The sequence below is a fragment of the Ruditapes philippinarum genome, unplaced genomic scaffold, assembly GCF_026571515.1.
Source record: "Ruditapes philippinarum isolate M1 unplaced genomic scaffold, ASM2657151v2 ctg3473_1_1_1_1, whole genome shotgun sequence".
In the NCBI taxonomy this organism is placed as follows: domain Eukaryota; kingdom Metazoa; phylum Mollusca; class Bivalvia; order Venerida; family Veneridae; genus Ruditapes; species Ruditapes philippinarum.
In genome coordinates, this window is record NW_026853789.1 from 41,785 (window position 1) to 55,821 (window position 14,037).

General features: G+C 30.4%; 1 protein-coding gene across 1 annotated transcript in view; it reads left to right on the plus strand.

Moving 5' to 3' along the window:
- The first annotated feature begins 4,410 nt into the window (after positions 1–4,410).
- Positions 4,411–14,037, plus strand: part of LOC132737881 (uncharacterized) — a 28,223-nt gene continuing 18,596 nt past the window's right edge. The window contains exon 1 of the mRNA XM_060725253.1: positions 4,411–4,559. The gene's annotated coding sequence lies outside the window, so the exon portion shown is untranslated. The remainder of the gene's footprint in view (positions 4,560–14,037) is intronic.

A 14,037-nucleotide genomic window follows, 5' to 3' on the forward strand; every position in this document is an offset into this window, starting at 1 on the left:
ATTAACGGGGAATTTTTTATTTTTTTATTATGATTTTTTATTTGTAAACAGGAATGACAGGGAAAAATAAAAAACCGAATTTATGACAAGTTTTTGTTATGTTTTTTTTATTAAAGTACTTTGTTTTTGAAAACCCTCTGGGTTGGGAAAAATGAGGGTATAAAGGGGGTTGGGTTTGGGGGAATTTGTTTCTTAGGTTCGAAAATTTTTCCCGGGGAGGGAAAAAACAAAAAAACAAATTTTTAAAAAGGGATTTTAACTTTTTGTAAACATTTTGTTAAAACAAAATTTCCTCCCTTTTTGAAAAATCAAACAAGTTGTTTTTTTTAAAACAAATAAAAGTGCCCTGTTAAAATCTTTTAGGGATGTATCGGTGATTTTTTCAACGTTTTTTATCCCGTCAAAATAACTAATTTATGTTTATTTTTAAATTTTTTAAAGGACATTTATTTGAGAACCCTTTAAAAGCAAATTTTTTTAAATCAGCAAATTTTTTTGTTTTATCAATTCACAAATTTTTTCAGGTCGTGCCAAAGTAAGAAAAAAAACGACAAACAAAATATTTTCGGGGAATGATAAAGTTTTGTAGAACAGGAAATTTTTTAACTAATACAAAACTGCAATGATGTATAGGCCCATGAAAAACTGTAAAAAAGTTGGGTTTCCCAAAATTTATCAGTATGAAAATTTAATGCCTTTTTTCCCAAAATAAAGAAAACACAAAAATACAGATTTAAAACAGAAGTTTAGAAGTTGAAAAAGGGGAAGGGAAATCTTGATGAAATATTACGAATTTTTTTGTGGAAATGCCCAACACCCTTTTTTCTTGGGGGTTTTTGTTCTGAAAATTTTTGGAAACCCTTTGGGCAAAGATCATATCGTTTGGGTTTAAAAAATTTTGGGGTGGAAAAAGTTACAAAAAAAGTAAAACAAGGGAAATTTTGAAAAAATTATGACGGCCTACACAAAAAAAAAATTTTTCAAGAAAAGAACAAGAAATGCCCAAAAAAGACTGGGGTATAATTGGGACAAAGAGATTTTTAGACGCATGATCCTAAAATCATCAATTTTTAAAATTTTTTTGGGGAATTTTTTTTTGAAAAACCAAACGGGGTGCGAGTACCTACAAAAAAAATCGGATCGATGTACACCCATACGCTGTTTTGCATGAAATAAAGTTGGAAAGATCTACCCAGATTGGGCTAGGAAAAAGGTCCAAAAGAGGAATTATAATTGTTCGTGGTAAAAGACGAAAAAAATTTAAGATCTAAACCATATATGTACTAAAGTACTTAAATTTCGGGATGACGAAGTATTTTATAAATATCTAATAATTCGTAGGGGGGTTATTAATGTTTTACCCAAATGTTAAATGAATATTTAAGTGTTTTTCTTGTTTTAAAAGTTATTGTTCTACCATGTCATGAATTTTTAAATATTGTTTTCATTTGTTATTATTTGTTATTAAATTGTATGTCCTTGTTTGAAAAAAATGAAAAGGAATTTTTTAGATCCATATTGTTAGGATATTGATTATAACTTTAAATAAATTATAGATTATTTATGTTTTTGAAATGATTTTGAAATAGAATTTAGTTCATGTAATATTTTGAACTTACAAGTGTTTAATTTGTGAAACATGGCTTTTTTATATTGCTGCTAATAATTTTTTTAGCACTGAAATGGGAAATTAAAATTCATTTGGTAAATACATTTTTCAATATTCCCTGATCACATAGAAAATTTGAATTTAGTGATATTAGGGTTATTTGGATATCAGTACAGGTTATTTAATTGCTCAGTATAAACGGTTGAAATATTATATAAAAGCCGATGTTTTATGTTGGAAAACAACGGTTTTTTTTACAAAGTCAAATGAACCATGTTTTTTAGACATCGTTTTAAAAATTGATAAAAAAGAAGAATGCTATATATTTGAGGTTAACGAAAAAATTACTTAATAAATAAGACACTAGTGGTGAAGAAAGATTAAGATAAAATATGAAGCGACGTTACAAACGTTCAGTAGCATATAATACAATACCATGTAATACATACTGTACCTTCTCAGGGCAAAAGTTACCCGTTATTGAGCAAGTATGTACTTGTTTAGTCCTGAAATTTCTGGCTTTAAAATAATTTTGTTATATTAATTGGTATCAAGATTACACTCTGTACAAGAGTTGTTCATGTCGTGGTGCAAACACGCGTACCTCCCCCTCCCCCGATAACAGAAATTAATTACGTTGTATTCAAAATTCACGTTTTAATTCGACGATTACTTTCGAGACCTCGAGATAAAATTACTGAAGACTATTTATGATAATTAAAATCGGCGTTTCAAACCGAATCAAAACAACTTAAAAAACGTTTAAAGTTTGTATTATTTAGTTACTATTGCTGTTTGATTTTTATGCCTTCATAAAACTTAGTGTGATTAGGATGGGTGACGTTATGTCGATTAAAGTGTAAATGCTGATTGTCAAGGTAAGAATCTAAAATTGCAATTTTTTCCATAATGGTCTTTAATTTTGGATTCCACTTACGCAAAAGTAATCAGGAACCCACGGGCTAAACGGTTATTTTCTATAGAATCCATTATAAATATATTGCTAAACGTAAGCCTTGAATTAATAAAAGGGTGGTACAGGTTATTTTTTATATTTCATACTTAATATATGTTAAACTTATCAGTAAGTCTACCACAATTTGTACAGGTCAATCAGAGACTGAACTAATCAGAATACAAATTAATAAATAGCACACGCATACATATATACAAAGTATATCGATTCAAAAAGTGAAAACTTGAAATTTTAATTTAAACATCTTGTGTGTGTTTGCTTTAACGATGTTAAGGATATTTCACGTCGAAATTGTTTTCTCCATTAATCGTAATAGCTTCATTTCATTGAGAAAAATAAAAATTTGGTAAAAAATTACTGAAATTTATTAGAAAATGTTCATACTTTTTGTACATGCAAATGATAGCGATTTATGTTAATCAACCTATATTAAAAAAAACTATATAGAATATTCTCTATAACTATTTCGGGGAGTGCTTAATTCGTAATATTTAAAAAAAACAAGAAACATAAAAAGATAATTTCTTTTTAAATATATATAAGAGACAGTGAGCTTCCTTTTTTCATAATTTTATCTGCTTACGGTTTGGAATTTCAGTGTTCCTTTTTTTTTCCCTTTGTTCATCGGTTTAAGTTTATTGTTTTAATCTCATTCAAAGTACAGGTGAGTATAGCAACCATGGGGTTTTTTCTTTTGGGACCCTTTTATCAGTTAAATTGTATGGGCCCCTTTTTAATTTTTGTTTGTTTTGTGCCTTTTTTTTCCATTCTTGTTTCAACTTTAAAAAATTTTAACTGTTAATTCCATATTTAAAAAATTCAATTTTTTGTTGTAATTTATTTTTTTTTTTAATTTTAAAAAAAGTTTTGCTAAACCCCTAATTTTTATAAGGGTTTTTTCGCAGGTTATTTTGCAGGGGTATAAAACCCCGGTTTTTTGCAATGGAACCCCTCGCTGAGCATTTCGGGGGTTATTTTCACACCATAAATAACTTTTCCTTTTAACCTGTTGGCCTTAAAAAAGATTTTTACAATGGGTGTTAAAAAGGGTAAATAAAATTTTATTTGATTTATGTTTATTTTTTATATTAAAAAACAACCGTTTTTAAAATTGTCAAAATTTAAACTGTCATACATCCAAAATTTTTCTAAAAATCAGACGTCAAAAAACGGGTTTTTATTTTTCTTAAAAAAAAAAAGGTAAAAACCCCCGGGAAAACTTTCACCCTTTTAGAAAAACCCATATTTTTTTAGCCCCTTTTCTAGCCGGGACCAAAAATTTTTTAATTAAAAATAAAAATCATTTGCCATTTATAAATCAACTTTTGAATATCTCACTTTTTTTTTCAGCGCTTTAAAAATTTTTTTACCCGCAAAAAAAATTTTTTCAAAAATTAATTTTCAAGAACATTGGGTCTTATTTTAAGGGAAAAAAAATATTAAAAAGGGGAAAACGTTTTTATTTTTAATATTTTTACATACAAAAGCAAAATTTTTATTTCGGAAGAATGATTTTTAATATAATGAATTTATTTACCCCGGTTTCAAGGGTTTTCAATTTTGTTTTCGAAAATTTTTAGGATGTTCTTAAATCCTTTTTGTTTTTAAATTTAAACCAAATTTATTTTTTTTACTTGGGGGTCAAAAAACTCTTTTTTAAAGTATTGGGGTCATAAATTTTCTTAAATCAAAAACATTAGAAAATATAAAAAAGATCTCCAAATTTAAAAACATTTCGAATATAGTAAAAAAACATTTTTAACCAAAAATTAAATTTTTAAAATGGGGGTTTTGGGGGGGTCAACGATAAATTTTCAAATAACGTGTACGAATGAATTTGACCCAGATTCAACATGCCTTCGTATGGCGTAGCTATGTTAAGATCAAACAAAAAAAAGTGATTTAAAATTTCAAATACCAGACGGCATAGTTTTTGTCTTCTTGATGGATAATTAACGCGCGATATTTTACAAGGTATGTATGTAGAGTGTATCTTAATATTTTAAGGATAAGTAAATGCATAGTTCACAAATAATTAATGCACTTTCGATTTTGAAATGTGTGCCTGTATTTAAACATTTTAGATACACTTTGAAGTCTTATGATACGTAATGTATAAACCTTTTACAAAATATTTTGAAAGATATGTAGTTGTGTGTTTGATTTTTTAAACTTATTTATAAACAAGATAATATATCGTGTATCATGTATCGTGCTCATTGTCTTCTACCACGCTGTTAAACTAGCCTATGTAACAGAGAACTTCATGTTTTTAGTCGTTAACGAATTGTTTACAAACCGAAAATTGAAATATGGATACGATATAAGTATTGTTTGGTTTTATTAACCTGTCAATTACATACTGATTACACGGTCGATGCACACAGTATATTAATCTTCGGTAGATGTTCGGTAAGTTCCGTGAGATGTACGCTATACAATGGAATTTAATTTAATTTGTATCGCTAAACTAAGTGTACTCAGCGTTATAGCACAAAAGCGTAAATCACGAGTTTATAATCTAAGTGCAACACGTGTTTTAAGTTCATGGTTTTTTCTTATTATTACTTTCAACATTATTGAATCTATATATGATTATTTTATATTGTTCGTTTTGTTTATGTTTTACTTAATTTTGTTATGTATATACTCTTTTTAAATAACATGTCTTTTAAGAATTCATGTTTAAAATTAAAACTGATTAAAATCAATAAATGTCTTTTCAATGCCGTAAAACATACTACAAATCTGTTCCATTAAAATATACTGCAAAAATAAAGAAAGAGTACTAAAACAATGGCAACAGTAAGGATCGAACCACAGACCTCTCAATTATCAGTCATTCTCTTTACCGACTGTCCTATTGTGAATTAACGAAAACCTTTACATTAAGCTGGCGTGTCTTTCAATCCATGACTAATATACTCCACATTAATTCTCGTAAACTACACGGACCAAACCGAAGTGGGATCGAATATTTAAATGAGTCCTATAATGTATTCATAATTGACAGGTCAATCAAAGCACTGAATGTACTGATGGGGAGGCTATGAGAGAATGTTTCAGACTTATAGTGTCTTTTCTTTTTGCTTAAAATATGCTACCAAAATAAAAAGATATGCACATTGCGCTATTTATCCTTACTGTTGTGTTCAACCATTCATATATATGGTTAATGTGGTTGACTATTCATTTTGTTAATATTCCAGAACATTTCATTGAGGTCTACATTCGGACTGTTAATCATACAAATTTTGAAAAACCTAAACTGTCAATAATAAATGACATACCAGCAAGTATGACGACTGTTCATTATCAGATAACAATAACATTTTACAACTGACGGTTCCTTATCAAAATCACAGGAACTTGAAATTCTATCAAATAACCAATATTAATTATAATATCCAAATATACCCCCTATATACTATAAAAAAACACAAACACAGGAACTTGAAATTCTATCAAATAACCAATATTAATTATAATATCCAAATATACCCCCTATATACTATAAAAATTTTTATAGTATATAGGGGGTATATTTGGATATTATAATTAATATTGATTATTTGATAGAATTTCAAGTTCCTGTGTCAAAATATTCTAGGACTGTTCATCATAAATACTTTATGTCATTTTAATATTATTGAATGATAATAACAACTGCAAGTGATGCAACATTTTTATTGAACATAAAAATTATACACGTTTAGATGTACCATAATTGAGATCAATAAGATACTGTCTTGTGATGGGTATTAATATTCATGCTCTACGGACAGAAGGTTGTCTTCTCCAGAAGCAAATCTCGAATAAAATCACGTTTCAGAAAATTATTCCCATTTCATTACTGACGGCGTCGGATAATATTAAAGCTAAATATTTCTTGAAAAAATACATATCTGCAAAGCTTATTCAAAACTGAATCAACCTAAGTGAAAATTGATCAGGAAGTTATATCTTCTTTTTTTACCGCCAACACTCAACCAACTTATGGTAGTTAATCGATAGCTTGTGTATTTTTAAACCTCACTAGCTTGAAATATATACTGCGGAAAATCTGTTGTTAACAGGGTGTGCGGTTATTACGTAGGGTTTTCCCTGTCGACCATTTCCCGCAAATAGATGAGAACATCGAAGCCGTCAGTGCTATGAATGGTGTTATAAATGGCGTGTTTTGGAAGTTTTTGTTGAAACTTCTCCAATTTCCTCCAGAGGCGTGCACGTCGCGGAGAAGGCACACGGAAGGACATAGTCAAGTCATCATAAGTACCAGAGGTGATTGGTTGACCTGTCGTGACTTACTCTGGAGGTTTGGCGCTAATAGATGCCGTTTTTGTTGTCGTCAGTCAGAAAGTTGATGCCTTGACGGTATTGTCGTCTCCTTTACCACCAAAGAACGAAGAATGGGCTTCCAGGAAGAATCTGCTTGAAAAAGACGTCCCAGATGCTATAATCTCGGACATATGGTTATTCCGGCGCCGAGTATAAATAAACTTAAAACACACTCACTTTTGTTGAAAACAAAACAAAAAAACAACAACACATTTTCTGTAGTAATTTTTCAAGTGTTGTAAAATGAATAAGAAATTCCTCTTATGCCGCCGATTATTTTTAGAACACAAACATAAAAATTCTTTTTTTTTTTTATTTTTCAAATAAACATTAATCACTTCAGCGCGCGCAAATATCGTTTTCAAATTAAAGTTTCGTAAGATATGTTAATGACTTCCCGATGCTCGACTGTAAGTAATTTGTATATGTATGCGGTTTTTTTTTTTTTGTTTTTGTTTTTTTAATTAAAGCTTCTTATTCTTTAATATTTTTTATGTATCTCATAATCTGTATTGAAAATTTGAATTTTATTACACATGGACTATCAAATTATGATGTATGCCCTAGAATTGAATAAACTGTCTAATTACACAATACGGGGTCATACTGATCTTTGCGTCTTTCTCTGAAATAATTATTTCTTTGTTAAAACATATTTGACCACATATTTCTGTCAATTAACTGTTCACTTTACTTCCGATTTTTGTTGTACGGAAACACATGTTTCTATTTGTGTTTTCTAATCAATTCGAATCTATAATCAGTTTAATGGGATCACCACCGGGTAAACGACTACTAGGTACTTTGGTCATGTTTTTTACCCCAAATATTTGAATGTTTCTATTGGGATTAAAATGAGCATAGTTAAGTAAACAACTGGTTGTATAAATCCCTGACCTGTCTAATTCTAATTATGAGATCAGTGAATATATAAGACTTTCACTACAAAATATTCCTAAACAAAAGAGCACATGTTTAAATTTATTCCTATACAAATAAAAGATCAGAGTAGGGATCTGTCAATTGCCAAATATACTTTTATGTTAAAAGTTTGATTAATGAATTATGTAAGATGAAAATATAAGTATTGCTTTTTTTATTTTGCTAATGTAAAATGTAATATTGTGCTGGAATTTTGTCGGAAGGTCCTTATAGGGGTTTTGTAGTTAAATAGTTTTTTTTTCGGCGATAATGGTTCAATAATATAATGTTTCAAACTATATGCTCATCACCATCAGTGAATTTTTAGTTAAATGTATGCAAAATATTTACTAACAGCTATATGATATAGCGGTTTATGACCGTTTTCCGCGTACAGCCTCCTGGGGTGTACTAATAAGTTAGTTTTCCTTAGTTATCACGCAAGCATGATCCATGTCTCTGATGTAAGCGACAGTTTACAATTATTTGTCTTTAAAAAAAATTAAGGACTTTTAATGGTTTATAACAACAAAAGAACATGCATGATATTGAGAATACGGCATTGTATATACACCGGTCTCAAATATCGTCAGTAAGACCGGTGTACACAATGGAGAATACGGTGTTGGAACGTTCTAGTTAATGACCCGTCATAAACAGTTGGTCGCTGCGTAGTAATTGGAAAATTGTTATCAAAAATAATAAAGAATATTTGCCACTAAATTAAAGCATTTACTGATAAATTTTCATTTATGCTTTTTGTGAAAAAAATATTGATAAAGTTATTATTTTGAAGGGTTTTCATACCAGAACTATTTATTACAGACGTACGAATGCCAAAACCTGATTACCGCGGCAGTATGACGTCACGGAGTAGTGATTTAAACAAAAATCAAGAATTTTTCAGAGAATTATTATCTTTACAAATTGCAGATATGAAATTAAAGAATGAAAATATTTTCATATTGTAAATGTCTGTGATGAGTGATGAGTCAGCTTAGAAAAAATCAAGGTACTATTTTTTTACCTGATTACCGCGGCAGTAAGATTTGACGAACAGTTATTAACATTGGGTCGGCATAGCCTCCCCAATAAAATCAGACTATACCAGTATTACTTTGGGTATTTTATCAACACATGTACGTGCTTTAGTCAGTCATTATTATCATCTGTAACGCATCTTATCAACTCTTGACATTACATGATAGTTGCATAATCTAATACAAATAATGTCTCAAAAGATAGATGAGTTTCTGACTACGTGGCCGGGAAGTTAATAATGAGCCAAAGGTTGATAAGGAATGCCGTTCGTGCTATATTAAATCAATTTATTTCACGCGAACACAAATTATATACAAGCATAAATTTAATATGGAAACACGTAATTTTATGGAAGCGTTGCCTACGTAAGTGACTATACCTGGATTTAGTAGGTTGGCATCATTAACCACTAGAATGAACAAATGAATGCATATACGGCAATGACACATTTCAAAGAAAGTAAGTTATCTCAAATCAACATCGTAGTGACTCAGGCAGGTCTCAAGTAGGGTTCGAACCCACGATCCATGTTTTAAAAGACAGGCACCATAACCACAGGTTAAAATTCTTGACTTGGATATTTTAGCTTATTTAACTATTAAGACATTCCTTGATTCATGTGAATTTTAAATAACGCAACTTTTATGTGAAATTCAAGGGTTATTTTTATCTAATTAGTATTTAGATTTTACAACGTACATGTACGTATAGGTACTGGACGTTCGAAGAGTTAAATGAATAACGCACTTTCCAGATAACAAACTCGACAAGATTGAAAATCGAATATTGAACATCAAAACATACTATACCATATGTAGATTTAATTCATATGAAGATTTAATCCAGGGAACGTAAAGTTAATAAATTCATGATTGTTTAAATTTTGGCGGAGTGCCGCATTTATGAAGTATATTTAGCATGACTTTTTTATAGTGTAAGTCATCCTTATGCCTCATATTTCCATTTAAACTACAATCATGAATACGTTTCAAGTAGATGTTTCATCTAGAATACAATAAAAAGTTTAATCAGAACTAAAAACATAGTTTTTATTTGTTTGGATCGTCAGACCAAACAAATAATGGTAGCGAAATTTCAGACCCTGATGCTGTTAATTGCAAATGCCGAAAGTAGCCCGCTTTTTTTTGAAGCGGTTACTTCCCTTTATATGTACACTAACGCCGAAACATTCAGGGGTGATCACTGCGTAAAGATTGTCAAATGACAGGCGCGTTAATTTTTAAGCAAAATAGTTCCCGAATGGTCGAATATTTCTTATATTGTTTTAGTCTTTATAGATATATTTGCTTATAGTAAGCTTCATGATTATTTACATCTGTGTTAAACAACAGCGTCGAAATAATAAGGGTTACAAACCCTAATTTAGAATAATATGGTTTTCTTCAGACCGTTAACATATAAATTCACGGTGGCCGAGGAGTTTGCTCGCTTAGGAAGCGAGAGGTCTGGAGTTCAAATCCCAGTTAAGGCATTTTTTCAAATTGTTTAAGTCAAATAAACATTGAATTGAATATGAGTGTTGCAATTAGTCTTATAGCCAATTTATTACAGTTAAAACACTTGAAAGCATTGATGGCACTATACAAAAACAAATCGGTTTATGATCTCACAACCTTCACCTTTCTGACATTCTGAGACCCAAACAAATTCAGCACCTTCCGTGCTTTGATGAAGTAATGTATTGCATTTATTCTGCGAGACATTTCTAACGTTTAGGGATAGTAATGTCGCAAGGAGATAGGTCTATAGTTATGGGCTACAGGTTTATTTACAGAAGTATCGTAAGTGATGGTTCAAACCTGCGGAATACTAAATATTTACAAGTTCTGTGTTTTGTTTGGAATTTGTTAATGCTTTTTTTGAAATAATAAATTTCTTCCAGTAAATTTAAGTGTAAGACGTCTCTTAAATACGGCATGTTAAATAATAAAAATCCACTTACTTCACGATTCAACAGTCCATTTTAACGTTAAATTCGCTAACTAAGAAACGCCGCTACTACCACACTTCTAACATAAATTCATCAACTTTACGTTCCGTTGAATCTTTAATCAAATATACATGCAGGAGCATTCTCGATTTTCGATATTTATAGCAGTTTTAAAAAATATATATAATTAGACAACACAGTACACTAACAATTGGGGGACATATAACAGGTAGGTCTGTAGTTTACCAGGCGTGTTGTTACAGCTACCATAATCACTTGACTTCTGTTGTTGTAAAGTACAAAATATGAAAAGGAGAGTTCCCTCGGAATCATATTATATAAAAAACTGAACATTCGGTTAGATTTAGTCTGTTCATGAGAGATAATGTTAAAAAAACTCATTATGAAAAATGCATTGCACAAAAATGTATCTAAATTGACGAAAATAAAGGTGTAATGTACCATTTAAAGGAAAAACATTCTGTAGAAGCACAAGAACGCATCTATTTAAAACCCGAGCCCTCAGGCCGATTGATTATTTAATAATTTACATGGGCTACTACAAATGTACGAAGAATGCGAATTAGAGGTATTCTGATTTTCAATTATAGTCCTAATTCATTTTTTACGTTCGATTTGATTTAATTTGACAATTATATTTTATATTAACAGGGCGTCATTTTATTAAACTAGATCACATGTAAATATATGTTTTCTTTTCCGTTGATGAATATATGAGTATGTATTTTTAAGCAAGACTGCATTTGAAATTAAATGTATAGGCGAGAAAGCACATGATTAAAACAAATGCCCGGTTCCGACCCTTTTATCAGACTTTTCTGAATGTGTTTGTAAATTTGTAATAACCACGGCCATTGTTTTGACGAAGTATTATTTTTTTTGGAAATTAAAGGTGTTACACTTTTCAACAGTCATTTTTATGGAAACTAAATCACAGCAAATCCAAAAAAATCCAGTTTTTGCAAACCTTCCTGTTTATCTAAGCAATGTGCCTTGTTTCTGTCGTCCTTCAAAATAGTTTTGCATGAGACAACATTTCCTCCTGAATCCGGAAGTTGTGATGAATATTTAGAGGAAAGATTTTAGGATAATTTATTGAAAAATACAGTGAACTCGCTATTTTCATGTCAGTAAGGAAACTAACAAAGCGTATCTCTTTAAAGCGATTTTAAAAAGAAATTAAACTGTAATTGATTAATTTGTTAACTTTAGCAACTGGATGCCATAAATTTGACAGTTTCGCGGAAAACTTGCAGTTTTCATGTTATGTGAAAATGTTTATTTCTGTCGCTAAAGGTAACCTCAAACAATGTTATACTAGAACTCAACAAAGCAGATAAATAAGACATTTATTGCACATCTTTTCTTCAAAATATAACAAAATAATATATAAATGAATGAACTAAAATATAAGACTTACAGTCAGTTATGACGTACAGAAACAAAACAAAAATAACATTATAATATAAGTTTTAAAATTACCCATTTCAGTAGCTTTCAACTCTATATAATCAGATTTAAACCATCTATAAATGAGCGTTGCACAATATTTTTTTAATTATTTTTTACTTACAATCCCTAAAAGCAATACCTGATGATCTAGATGTAGATGTGGTGTTTGTAGAAGATAAGGAAAGCTTCTGTACTTTTTTGTTGCTAACTTTTGTCGGTTTTTGATTTTTCCCTGGGTTTTCTCCACTGTAATTTCGTACAGTCAAATGTCATTAAGATTTCATTTAGATTTCGATGTAGCGTCTGAAACACTCAAAGATCTGTATGGCTGCTAAAAATGTCGATAAGAAGTATAACAGGTTAATCTGTTGCAGTATGCTTATCAAAAAGGCCATTTGATTTACATCCATTCGATGATGATAGACATTGGTTTTGATGGTTGATTCATTTTAAAACATTATATTTGCCTTCTGTGAAACCGGCGAGGGGGCGATATCTAGAACATTTGAAATGCCATGAATCTTATTTTTCCAGCGCTCACATGTGAAAACCAGTTATTCTTGCTGTTCCAATGACTATCGATAGGTTGTTGCCCATTTAAAACCCTGTCTTATCAGCTTTCCAGATTCTTTAGAGTTTTAACAGTTTTTTTCTATTTATAAATGAAAAAGTCGATGAAACAAGAATCCCATCTATCTGATTTGTCCTTGGTTCATTTTTTATCTGCAAAGCTCAAATTGTGTTTGTGTTTTCAGTGACACTTAAGATTTGTTTCTTGACATAAACGACGTTTACTATCAAAACCAAGGTGTACCATCGTTGAATACTGTATTTTCCGTTACTATTTTTGGACAAGTCCTTAAATGAAATTTAAAAAAACAAGGTTATAACCCCGTGCTTCTCAAATTTATTTCACTAAGCCTGTTTGCAAAAGCCTCCTTCTCTGCCTAAGTAAACACTAAGAGGGACCATTGATTCTATTTCAATTGTCCTCTTAAAACATCTTAAAACGGTGTATGGCAAGTCATAGTTCTAGAGACTTTAAGTTATGACAATAAAAACATTCACATCATACAATGTCCTTCTAACACGTTCGAAATTAGCCGGACACATTTGCCTCACCCTTCTGTACTTATGACAGTGATATAGCCTCGACCTACTTAACTGCTATACTAACTCTACTTGGGTGTGAACAACAGTTAATCTGCGTTTCAATTTTGGAAGCCTTGTTCATATCCAAAGAAAGGAATTCAATACATATTTTATTGCATCATTTTGTTCTCTCAAAAGAGAAAAAAATAATTAAAAAACAAACCTGCAAAATGTTAAATTTTAGCTATAAATTTTACAATACATACCCTGATTTCAGACTAAATGTATTTTAACAAACCTATCATTGCCTTGGTAAGGACACCACCCTACCCACGTTGAAAGCTAAAAAAACTCGGTTTAGGAAGTAAGTAAGTAACATAAGTATGAAATTAGTCTTTATATTACCAAAAGCGTTAACTTTGGGGTTTTATTTTTTTTGTTGGTTATTGTACAAAAAGTCATAATTTAGATAGTGTCCCTTTGGGTGGCTCGAAAGTGACGAATGCGAAGGTCTTATTATCAGCTAGTTTTTGTCATAAAGAAGTATTACAAAGCGTATCATAGTATTGTATCTTGGTCAGTGGTGAATTACCTATATATTAATGAGCAATCTACTCCTGTGCTAAATAATTTGTA